The sequence below is a fragment of the Coregonus clupeaformis genome, chromosome 29, assembly GCF_020615455.1.
Source record: "Coregonus clupeaformis isolate EN_2021a chromosome 29, ASM2061545v1, whole genome shotgun sequence".
NCBI lineage: Eukaryota > Metazoa > Chordata > Actinopteri > Salmoniformes > Salmonidae > Coregonus > Coregonus clupeaformis.
In genome coordinates this window covers 33,349,879-33,361,988 of record NC_059220.1, presented here as the reverse complement: position 1 = coordinate 33,361,988, position 12,110 = coordinate 33,349,879, and the positions used below count along the sequence as shown (strand labels likewise).

General features: G+C 49.8%; 1 pseudogene; it reads left to right on the top strand.

Moving 5' to 3' along the window:
• LOC121544484 overlaps positions 1-12,110 on the top strand; it is a 244,163-nt pseudogene that overhangs the window by 19,589 nt on the left and 212,464 nt on the right.

The window sequence follows — 12,110 nt, the reverse complement described above, 5'->3', positions numbered from 1 at the left end:
ACATTTGGCAGGAGGTTAGGAAGTGCAGCTCAGTTTCCACCTAATTTTGTGGGCAGTGTGCACATAGCCTGTCTTCTCTTGAGAGCCAGCTCTGCCTACGGCGGCCTCTCTCAATAGCAAGGCTATGCTCACTGAGTCTGCACATAGTCAAAGCTTTCCTTAAGTTTGGGTCAGTCACAGTGGTCAGGTATTCTGCCACTGTGTACTCTCTGTTTAGGGCCAAATGCCATTCTAGTTTGCTCAGTTTATTTGTTAATTCTTTCCAATGTGTCAAGAAATTCTCTTTTTGTTTTCTCATGATTTGGTTGGGTCTAATTGTGTTGTTGTTGTCCTGGGGCTCTGTGGGGTCTGTTTGTGTTTGTGAACAGAGCCCCAGGACCAGCTTACTTAGAGGACTCTTCTCCAAGTTCATCTCTCTGTAGGTGATGGCTTTGTTATAGAAGGTTTGGGAATCGCTTCCTTTTAAGTGGTTATAGAATTTAAAGGCTATTTTCTGGATTTTGATAATTAGCGGGTATCGGCCTAATTCTGCTCTGCATGCATTATTTTGGTGTTTTTCGTTGTACACAGAGGATGTTTTTGCAGAATTCTGCAATTTGCTGTTTGTCCCATTTTGTGAATTATTGGTTGGTGAGCGGACCCCAGACCTCACAACCATAAAGTGCAATGGGTTCTATAACTGATTCAACTATTTTTAGCAAGATCCTAACTGGTATGTTGAATTTTATGTTCCTTTTGATGGCATAGAAGGCCCTTCTTGCCTTGTCTCTCAGATCGTTCACAGCTTTGTGGAAGTTACCTGTGGCGCTGATGTTTAGGCCGAGGTATGTATCGTTTTTTGTGTGCTCTAGGGCAACGGTGTCTAGATGGAATTTGTATTTGTGGTCCTGGAAACTGGACCTTTTTTGGAACACCATTATTTTTGTCTTACTGAGATTTACTGTCAGGGCCCAGGTCTGACAGAATCTGTGCAGATGATCTAGGTGCTGCTGTAGGCCCTCCTTGATTGGTGACAGAAGCACCAGATCATCAGCAAACAGGAGACATTTGACTTCAGATTCTATTAGGGTGAGCCCGGGTGTTGCAGACTGCTCTAGTGCTCTCGCCAATTCGTTGCTCTCTCTCTCTCTCTCTCTCTCTCTCTCTCTCTCTCTCTCTCTCTCTCTCTCTCTCTCTCTCTCTCTCTCTCTCTCTCTCTCTCTCTCTCTCTCTCTCTCTCTCTCTCTCTCTCTCTCTCTCTCTCTATCTCTCTCTCTCTCTCTCTATCTGTGTGTGTGTGTTGTTGATAGGGAACTGTGGATGATCTTATAGTTGGTTGCTTGTTCAGATAGCTCATCACAGATAGCCCACAGCAGATACCTCACTCTCAACCCTGTAATTTGCCGCAGGAATACATTACATGACCAAAAGTATGTGGACATCTAATTCCCAAATTATGGGCATTAATATGGAGTTGGTCCCCCCTTTGCTGCTATAACAGCCTCCACTCTTCTGGGAAGGCTTTCCACTAGATGTTGGAACATTGCTGCGTGGACTTGCTTCCATTCAGCAACAAGAGCATTAGTGAGGTCAGGCACTGATGTTGGGCGACTAGGCCTTGCTCGCAGTCGGCGTTCCAATTTATCCCAAAGTTGTTCAATGGGGTTGAGGTCAGGACTTTGTGCAGGCCAGTCAAGTTCTTCCACACCGATCTCGACAAACCATTTCTGTATGGACCTCGCTTTGTTCACGGGGACATTGTCATGCTGAAACTGTTGCCACAAAGTTGGAAGCACAGAATCGTTTACAATGTCATTGTATGCTGTAGCGTTAAGCTTTCCCTTCACTGGAACTAAGGGGCCTAGCCCGAACCATGAAAAACAGCCCCAGACCATTATTCCTCCTCCACCAAACTTGACAGTTGGCACTATGTATTAGGGCAGGTAGCGTTCTCCTGACATCCACCAAACCTAGATTTGTCCGTCGGACTGCCAGATGGTGAGGTGTGACTCATCAATCCAGGGAACACGTTTCCACTGAACGCGAGTCCAGTGGCGGCGAGCTTTACACCACTCCAGCCGACGCCTGGCATTGCGCATGGTGATCTTAGGCTTGTGTGCGGCTTCATGAAATGGAAACCCATTTCATGAAGCTCCCGACGAACAGTTCTTGTGCTAACATTGCTTCCAGAGGCAGTTTGGAACTCGGTAGTGAGTATTGCAACCGAGGACAGACGATTTCTACGTGCTATTCGCTTCAGCACTTGGCGGTCCCAGTTCTGTGAGCTTGTGTGGCCTACCACTTTGCGGCTGAGCCATTGTTGCTCCTAGACATTTCCATTTCACAATAACAGCACTTACAGTTGACCGGGGCAGATCTAGCAGGGCATACATTTGACTAACTGACTTGTTGGAAAGGTGGCATCCTATGACGGTGTCACGTTGAAAGTCACTGAGCTCTTCAGTAAGGCCATTCTACTGCCAATGTTTGTCAATGGAGATTGTTTGGCTGTGTGCTCGATTTTATACACCTGTCAGCAACGGGCGTGGCTGAAATAGCCGAATCCCCGCACACACACACAAAAAGCGGAGAGCTTTAAAAGTTGTTTGAATGCCAGTGTCCAGTGATCGGTGCTCAGGGATTCATTAAAAGTTTTCTACTACCACTGGCCAGACCTTGGGTTAATCTGTGAAACACACTGTTCTACAGCACAGCTGCGTTCAGTAGACTAGGTTGGGAAAGTTGGGAGAGAGAGAGAGAGGTAGGGGACACATTACAGTTAAAGATATGTGTTATAACTGAGCCTCTGAGAAAGACTCTTCTTCAGCACCTTCGGCCAATAGGTTAGGTGAATAATACAGGTGAGAAGGAAGACTGGCGAGAGGGGACAGGTGAGAGGGGACAGGCGAGAGGGGACAGGCGAGAGAACACATTAAAGCTAGAATCTTTAGTTGCTACATCCATTTTTAGACGTATAAATTAATGATATACACTACCGGTCAAAAGTTCTAGAACACCTACTCATTCAAGGGTTTTCTTTATTTTTACTATGTTCTACATTGTAGAATAATAGTGAAGACATCAAAACTATGAAATAACACATATGGAATCAAGTAGTAACCAAAAAAGTCTGCAAAGCTGTCATCTTGGCAAAGGGTGGCTATTTGAAGAATCTCAAATATAAAATATATTTTGATTTGTTTAACACTTTTTAGGTTACTACATGATTCCATATGTGTTATTTCATAGTTTTGATGTTGTCACGGTTTCGGCCGAGGCTGCTCCTCCTCCTTGTTCGGGCAGGCTTCGGCGGTCGTCGTCCCCAGAGTACTAGCTGCCACCGTTGTATGTTATCGATGTTTGTTTGGTTTTGTCTTAGTTGTACACCTGTTTCCGTTTAGTGTTAATTATGTGTCCTATAAGTTCTCGTTTTGTTAGTCGTGTGTTGTGTGTAATTGTCCGCCTGTCAGCAGGTGCCGTATTGTTTTGCTCCAATGTTTTGGAGAGTTTCGCACTTGTGTGCGCACTTATTTGTATTTTCGGTGTTTACGCACGGTGTGCGGAATCGCTCGCCTCCGGGCTCTTTTGAGGCCTGTTTGTATTTGCTTGATCGTCTACTAAAGTGTGTTGGACGAAGCTTCTGTGTCCTGCGCCTGATTCCTGCACCACATCCACATTCAGCTATTCCTGACAGAATTACACACCACCGATGGAATCAGCAGGAGCAGCAGCAGCGCCCGAGTCGTGGGAGGAGCGCGTCCGCGGGCAGGACGACAGGATCAATCAGATCGGGACCGCCCTACAGGACGTAATAAATACTCTGCACCGATGGGAGAACAGAGGGGTACCCACACCTCCACCTACCTCACCACCCCCATCGGCCAGTCCGCCCATCCAAGCTCCGGAACCCAGTGGGATTCGGCTCTTGCTCCCGAGGGCGTATGATGGCACCGCTGCCGGGTGTCAGGGGTTCCTCCTGCAGGTGGAACTCTACCTGGCCACCGTACACCCGGCGCCCTCGGGACACGAGAGCGTTTCCGCCCTCATCTCCTGTCTCACCGGCAAAGCGTTGGAGTGAGCCAACGCCGAATGGAGGGGGATAGACGCCGCCACTATCACCTACGCGGAGTTCTCCCGCCGCTTCCGGGCCGTGTTCGACCATCCACCTGAGGGGAAACCAGCGGGGGAGCGTCTATTCTACCTCCGACAGGGGAAGAGGAGCGCCCAGGAGTTCGCCTTGGAATTCCGGACTCTAGCGGCGGATGCAGGGTGGAATGAGCGGGCCCTCATCGACCACTATCGATGCAGTCTGCGGGAGGACGTCCGCCAAGAGCTGGCCTGCAGGGACACCAATCTCTCGTTCGACCAGTTGGTGGACATGTCCATCCGTCTCGACACCCTGCTGGTCACCCGCGGACGTCCCGAGTGGGGGCCGTCCATTCCATCCTCCAGCACTTCCGAGCCGAGCCCTATGGAGCTCGGAGGTGCTGGCGCTAGAGAGAGGAGGAGAGGGAGCCTGAGGGGGGCCGTCCCCTGCACCAACTGTGGCCGTGGAGGGCACACTGCGGCTAGGTGCTGGGGAGGGTCTCCAGGAGGACGAGACAGCAGGCCACGCACTGGGGAGTCCTTCCAGGTGAGTAGGTGCCCCACTTACCCAGAGCTCTCTGTTGTGCACCTATGTATACCTGTCAGTTTTCCACAGGTTGCACCTCATTCCCAGCATAAGGCGCTAGTAGATTCAGGCGCAGCTGGGAATTTTGTTGATCGGAATTTTTGTGTTAAGTTAGGGATTCCCCTCCTTCCTGTCAATGCTCCCTTCCCTGTACATGCACTAGATAGCCGCCCGTTGGGATCGGGGTTGATTAGGGAGGTCACAGCGCCACTTAGGATGAGTACGCAGGGGGGTCATGAGGAAACTATTCAGTTATATCTGATCGACTCTCCTGCGTATCCAGTGGTGCTGGGGCTTCCCTGGTTGATTACCCATAACCCCTCTATTTCGTGGCAACAGAGGGCTCTTAAGGAGTGGTCTGCCCAGTGTGTGGGGCGATGTCTGGGTGTTTCCGTGGGGGCGACCTCGGTGGAGAGTCCGAACCAAGTGCCCGCAATGCACATTCCCCCTGAGTATGAGGAGGTAGCACTCGTGTTTAGCAAGGCGAGGGCGACGCGATTGCCACCTCATAGACAGGGGGATTGTGCGATAGACCTCCAGGCAGGAGCAGCGCTTCCGCGGAGCCATGTGTATCCTCTGTCTCAAGAGGTGAAGGGGGCTATGGAGACATACATAGCCGAGTCTCTGAGACAAGGATACATACGGCCCTCCACTTCCCCTGCGTCCTCGAGCTTCTTTTTTGTGAATAAAAAGGATGGAGGATTGCGCCCATGTATTGATTACCGTAGTCTCAATCAGATCACTGTGAAATACAGTTATCCACTCCCTCTGATTGCGACTATGACGGAATCATTACACAGAGCGCGTTTCTTCACAAAACTGGATCTCAGGAGCGCCTACAACTTGGTGCGCATTAGGGAGGGTGATGAATGGAAGACAGCATTTAGTACCACCTCGGGTCATTACGAGTATCTCGTCATGCCATACGGGTTGATGAATGCTCCTTCAGTCTTCCAATCCTTTGTGGATGAGATCTTCCGGGACATGCAGGGGCAAGGTGTGGTCGTGTACATAGACGACATTCTAGTGTACTCGTCTACCCGAGCCGAGCATGTAGCGCTGGTGCGCCGAGTGTTGAGGAGGCTGCTGGAGCACGACCTGTATGTCAAGGCAGAGAAATGTCTGTTTTTCCAGGAGTCTATCTCCTTTTTGGGTTATCAGTTGTCCGCGTCAAGGGTGAAGATGGAGGTTGACCGTGTGTCAGCCGTGCGTAATTGGCAAACCCCAACCACGATTAAAGAGGTGCAGCAGTTCTTGGGTTTTGCGAATTACTACCGGAGGTTTATCCGGGGTTTTGGACAGGTGGCAGCTCCCATAACGTCTCTTCTGAAGGGGGGTCCGGTGCGCTTGCAGTGGTCAGCTGAGGCGGACAGGGCGTTTGGGAGACTGAAGGGCCTGTTTACTTCGGCTCCGGTGCTGGCGCATCCGGATCCCGCTTTACCATTTCAGGTAGAGGTGGACGCGTCTGAGGCCGGTATAGGGGTCGTGCTATCGCAACGGTCCGGCACGCCACCTAAACTCCGCCCCTGTGCTTTTTACTCCAAGAAGCTCAGCCCGGCGGAGCGAAATTATGACGTAGGGGACAGGGAGCTGTTAGCCGTGGTACAGGCCCTAAAGGTGTGGAGGCATTGGCTTGAGGGGGCTCAACACCCTTTCCTCATTTTGACTGACCACCGTAACCTGGAGTACATCCAGGCAGCTAGGAGACTGAACCCTCGCCAGGCTCGGTGGAACATGTTTCTAGCCCGGTTCGTATTTAAAATCACGTACATCCCTGGGTCCCAGAACGGTAAGGCAGACGCCCTGTCCCGGCGGTATGACACAGAGGAGAGGTTCGTTGAGCCCACTCCCATACTACCGGAGTCTTGTCTGGTGGCACCGGTGGTGTGGGAGGTCGATGCTGAAATCGAGCGGGCGTTGCGTACCGACCCTAGCCCTCCACAGTGTCCTGTGGGTCGGACGTACGTTCCGCTCGAGGTTCGGGATCGACTTATATATTGGGCTCACACGTCACCCTCCTCTGGACATCCAGGTATTGGCCGGACAGTGCACTGCCGTAGCGCTAAGTACTGGTGGCCAACGTTAGCCAGGGATGTGAGGGTTTATGTCTCCTCCTGCTCGGTGTGCGCCCAGTGTAAGGCGCCCAGACACCTGCCCAGGGGGAAGTTACAACCCCTGCCCGTTCCACAACGACCCTGGTCTCACCTCTCGGTGGATTTTGTTACAGACCTTCCCCCCTCTCAGGGGAATACCACCATACTGGTCGTTGTGGATCGGTTCTCTAAGGCCTGTCGTCTCCTCCCAATGCCGGGTCTTCCTACTGCCCTACAGACCGCTGAGGCACTATTCACCCATGTCTTCCGGCATTACGGGGTACCCGAGGATATAGTGTCTGATCGAGGTCCCCAGTTCACCTCCTGAGTCTGGAGAGCGTTCATGGAGCGCTTGGGGGTCTCGGTGAGCCTTACCTCGGGGTACCACCTGGAGAGCAATGGGCAGGTAGAACGAGTGAACCAGGATGTGGGTAGGTTTCTGAGGTCGTATTGCCAGGGCCAGCCGGAGGAGTGGGCGAGGTATATTCCCTGGGCAGAGATGGCACAGAACTCTCTCCGCCACTCCTCCACCAACCTGGGCAATCAATGTGTGTTAGGGTACCAGCCGGTTCTGGCACCATGGCATTAGAGCCAGATCGAGGCCCCTGCGGTGGATGAGTGGGTGCGGCGCTCGGAGGAGACGTGGAACGCTGCACACGTCCATCTGCAGCGGGCCATCCGTCGACAAAAGGCGAGCGCCGATCTCCACCGCAGTGAGGGGCCGGTGTACGCACCTGGAGATCGAGTCTGGCTCTCGACCAGAAACCTACCTCTCCGCCTGCCCTGCCGGAAGCTGGGTCGGCGGTTTGTGGGGCCTTTTAAAGTCCTGAGGAGATTGAACGAGGTGTGTTACAGGTTACAACTGCCTATTGATTATCATGTTAACCCCTCGTTCCATGTGTCTCTTCTCAGGCCGGTGGTAGCTGGTCCACTCCAGGACTGTGAGATAGGAGAGACTCCTCCGCCCCATTGGACATCGAGGGGGCTCCGGCGTACACAGTTCGGTCCATCTTGGATTCGAGACGTCGGATGGGGGGTCTCCAATATCTCGTGGAGTGGGAGGGGTACGGCCCGGAGGAACGGTGCTGGGTGCCGAGGAGGGACATCTTGGACCCGTCTCTCCTGACTGAGTTCCACCGTGGTCATTCCACGCGCCCTGCTCCGCGTCCTCCTGGTCGTCCTCGAGGCCGGGGTCGGCGCACGGCTGGGGCCGCGCGTCAAGGGGGGGGTACTGTCACGGTTTCGGCCGAGGCTGCTCCTCCTCCTTGTTTGGGCAGGCTTCGGCGGTCGTCGTCCCCGGAGTACTAGCTGCCACCGTTGTATGTTATCAATGTTTGTTTGGTTTTGTCTTAGTTGTACACCTGTTTCCGTTTAGTGTTAATTATGTGTCCTATAAGTTCTCGTTTTGTTAGTCGTGTGTTGTGTGTAATTGTCCGCCTGTCAGCAGGTGCCGTATTGTTTTGCTCCAATGTTTTGGAGAGTTTCGCACTTGTGTGCGCACTTATTTGTATTTTCGGTGTTTACGCACGGTGTGCGTAATCGCTCGCCTCCGGGCTCTTTTGAGGCCCGTTTGTATTTGCTTGATCGTCTACTAAAGTGTGTTGGACGAAGCTTCTGTGTCCTGCGCCTGATTCCTGCACCACATCCACATTCAGCTATTGCTGACAGATGTCTTCACTATTATTCTACAATTCAAGGGTTTTTGAAGCAACAATAGTTCAAAAAAGAATTAAGATAGAAAAGAGAGGGGAAAAAAGGAAGAAGAAAACAAAAGCATTTCCTAAAACTAACAAAGGAGTACTGGCCGGGGATTCAACGGGGCTTGTGGCGCTAAGCAGCATGAAGCTCTTCCCAAATAATTTACATCACCTTGACAACGCCTCAGATCTCCACGCACGCCATTGGCTGGTTAGAGATCCCGAGAGCGGCCCTTCCCTCTACCTCCTTCTCTTTCTCCGTCTCTCCCTCTCTTCGTCTCTGCCGTTTTCAATCAGCCGTCATGAAAGTGCGAGGCTTAAGTATCCTCCAGACAGACAGACAGGCAGTTGTCGAGCCGAGCGCCGCCTTTCCGTCATCCCCAAAGGTGTTTTGGGCCAGACTTATTTCCCTTTTCAACTCCTCTAAAGAGGCAAGGAGAGAAGAGATAGATAACACAAACGTGACAGAGAGAGAGAGAGAGAGAGAGAGAGAGAGAGAGAGAGAGAGAGAGAGAGAGAGAGAGAGAGAGAGAGAGAGAGAGAGGGAACGTGTTAGAAAGAAAGAGAGAGGGCCTTTATCTGTGCTACTACAGCATATGCTAGCCAGATACAGCAAATGTGTGAGAGGGGCATATAGACTGAGAAGAAGATGGAGAGGGAGGGGACATTGACGTTTTTAAGGCCTATAAACATATTTTTCCAGAGTTTTGATCTGAAGGGAAGCAGTTGCTTTGACTGTGTCTGTGTTTTAATATTCATGGTCGGGGCGAGGAGTGGTTTTGGTCAACAGGAAGCTCATTTGTGGCTGAGGTTTTAGCCTGAGGGGGATTCTGCTAGGAAAATGAACTGAAAGATTATCCGTATGTATAATTCATTCCTAGCATCTAACTGACTGGCAGACTGAACGATGAATGCTCCTGGGCTACAGTGTGATTGAGCAATACCTGCTAACACTTCTCACTCTCAGTCACAAACAAGAGCCCCACATGCTGTTAAATACTCCCTAACAGAGCTTGTATCAGGCCTGATAAAGGAGCAGGCAATGATCCAAACTCTGTCAGTGAAATTCAAACTTTTTCCACTTCACTGTATACCATTTAGTCTAAGGTGACAAAGTCTCAAGCAAAGAGTTATGTAGAGTTCTGATTGGCTAACAGAATAAATTGTGCATTCTAGGCTAGTTCAGAGTAAAAATTAGTTGTGTTTGGCTCACAGAGTAATGATGTGTTATAATTGGTCCACAGGTCCATGACAGGAGAATCAGTGTCATCCTGGATGAGCTGGAGGAGGACGGCACGCCTTTTGACACTCGACCTCTGACCTCGCCCATCTCTGAAATCATAACAGACAGTGCCATGAGGGTCAGACTGAGCTCTAATGGTAATGACAACATCATACGATATCAAACATGATGCATACATACCTACAGTATATGGGTAGGTACACTGTACTTTCCTAGGGATACACCAAGGAAATAGAAACTACCCTAGTTATAGGGAGAAAGTGAGACTGTAGCTAGATCCAAACAAGCACAGTATGGCACAGATAGAGGGCTATGAGTGAGGAATGACAAAAGAAAAGTGTTTTGAAGTTAATATGATATGAAGAAAAAAAAACTCTGACACGCCAGGTCAAGAGGCTGACACATACTGTAAGCTTTAATAAATAGAGTGATACTAGCAAGAGCAGTGTGCAGGTTTCTCTTTTCTTTCAAATTATCACATTGTTACCATGCACCTGCAACAAGATAGCTCAGATGTGAGAGTGCCTTTTTTAATTTATGATATGAAATTGTGTCGAATATCTTCATCCTGGTCAAGCCTATTGCTTGATTTCCTTTTCAGCCTCCATCAGTGTCAACAGAAACACACTGAAAAGGAGCTGCAACAGAGAATACAATCTCCTTCTGTTATGTAACCTAATAACAAATGATTTCCACTACACAGTAATGCTGCTCATCTGCTATTGAACAGCGATTTACACCCAGATAGCATATGATCAGCTCATGATAGGATCAGCATTATACCGATCCATACTAGTGATCAGCTGTGTTGTTCACCCACACTGATTTGTGTTGTGTCACGAATACTGATCAGTGGATTTAATCAGTAGAATGTTGATCAGATTGATTAAATTGATTGACTGAAGACCAAAGGGAGATGCTAGGATGGATCCTCATCATAGACAACTCTTTGAGTTATCACAGTGGTAATTTTCTCCTTAGATGGACACATACAGTAAGTATACACAGAATACAATATACATCAGGGCTCGCATTCATGGAGCGTCTCAGAGTAGGAGTGCTGATCTAGGATCAGGTCCCCCCTGTCCATTCTTCTATTATCTAAAAGGCAGAACTGATCCAAGATCAGCAATCCTACTCTGAGACGCTTTAAGAGTAAGGGGCCCTGTATTCTTCTGTCTTCTTAGTGGTCCTACCACTCCTTTTTCTGAATGTAACTAAACACTTAACTCCTTCAGCTCTGGTTCGCTTGCCATGACAGGGATTGTGGCGTTCCAATCACTTAGAAATTGAGTGTAGACAATAAGGAGGAGAGGTGGAAAGAGAGAGAGAGAGAGAGAGAGAGAGAGAGAGAGAGAGAGAGAGAGAGAGAGAGAGAGAGAGAGAGAGAGAGAGAGAGAGAGCGAGAGAGGGAAAAGTCATCACAGCAACAATGCTCAATGTTTCTGTAGGCCTAATCCTGTTTCCACAGACTAAAGAAGCCCTCATCCAAAGCCCTGGGCTGTAGAGAGCTGTAGAGCTGCTCTCCTCCATCCTCTACTACTGTCCTGTATACATCTCATCTCTCCAGATATACACACACACACACACACACACACACTGTGAAACACACACACATTCATCCACACACACACACACAGATAAATATGGCAGGCCTTCTGACGTGAGGAGATGTTAGCTCTAGTTGTGACAAGTGTGGAACAACAGAAAAGTTAGCTGGGCAGGGAAAGACTTTGTTCGGCATAGGAAAGACAAGACTCTTAGCTGGACAGGGAAACGGCAAGGAAAGTCTCTATCTCCTGTAGCTTTAGTCTCTTTCTTAAATCTCCATGTGTTTGGATCCACCTTCTGATGTTGAACCTTCTCAGATCTCCAGCTCTCCAGCTCTCCAACCACTGCCAACAGGCTACAGTACACACAGTCTACTACTGTTTCACCACTGATACTGAGACACGTTTTCTAAAGGAAACCACTTTATAGCTCATACGCTCCTTATGTGGGTACGGTGTTTCTGTAAGTGCCAAAAGCATTAGTTGAAACATAGCCGATGAAACAGAGTTGTCTAGAGCCTGAAAGTATGGACAGAGCCTAAGTACCCATGCCATTCTGTAGTATCAGCAAAACTGGCAAGTGATTATGGCAGAGAGAGCAAGAGAGAGAGACAGGGACAGAGAGAGAGAGCGAGAGAGAGAGAGAGAGAGAGAGAGAGAGAGAGAGAGAGAGAGGGGGGGAACAGAGAGAAGAGGGACAGAGAGAGGAGAGAGAGGAGAGAGAGAGAGAGAGAGCGAGAGAGAGAAAGAGCGAGAGAGAAAGAGAGAGAGAGGGGGGAACAGAGAGAAGAGGGACAGAGATAGGAAGAGAGAGGAGAGAGAGGAGAGAGAGAGAGAGAGAGAGAGAAAGAGCGAGAGAGAAAGAGAGAGAGAGTC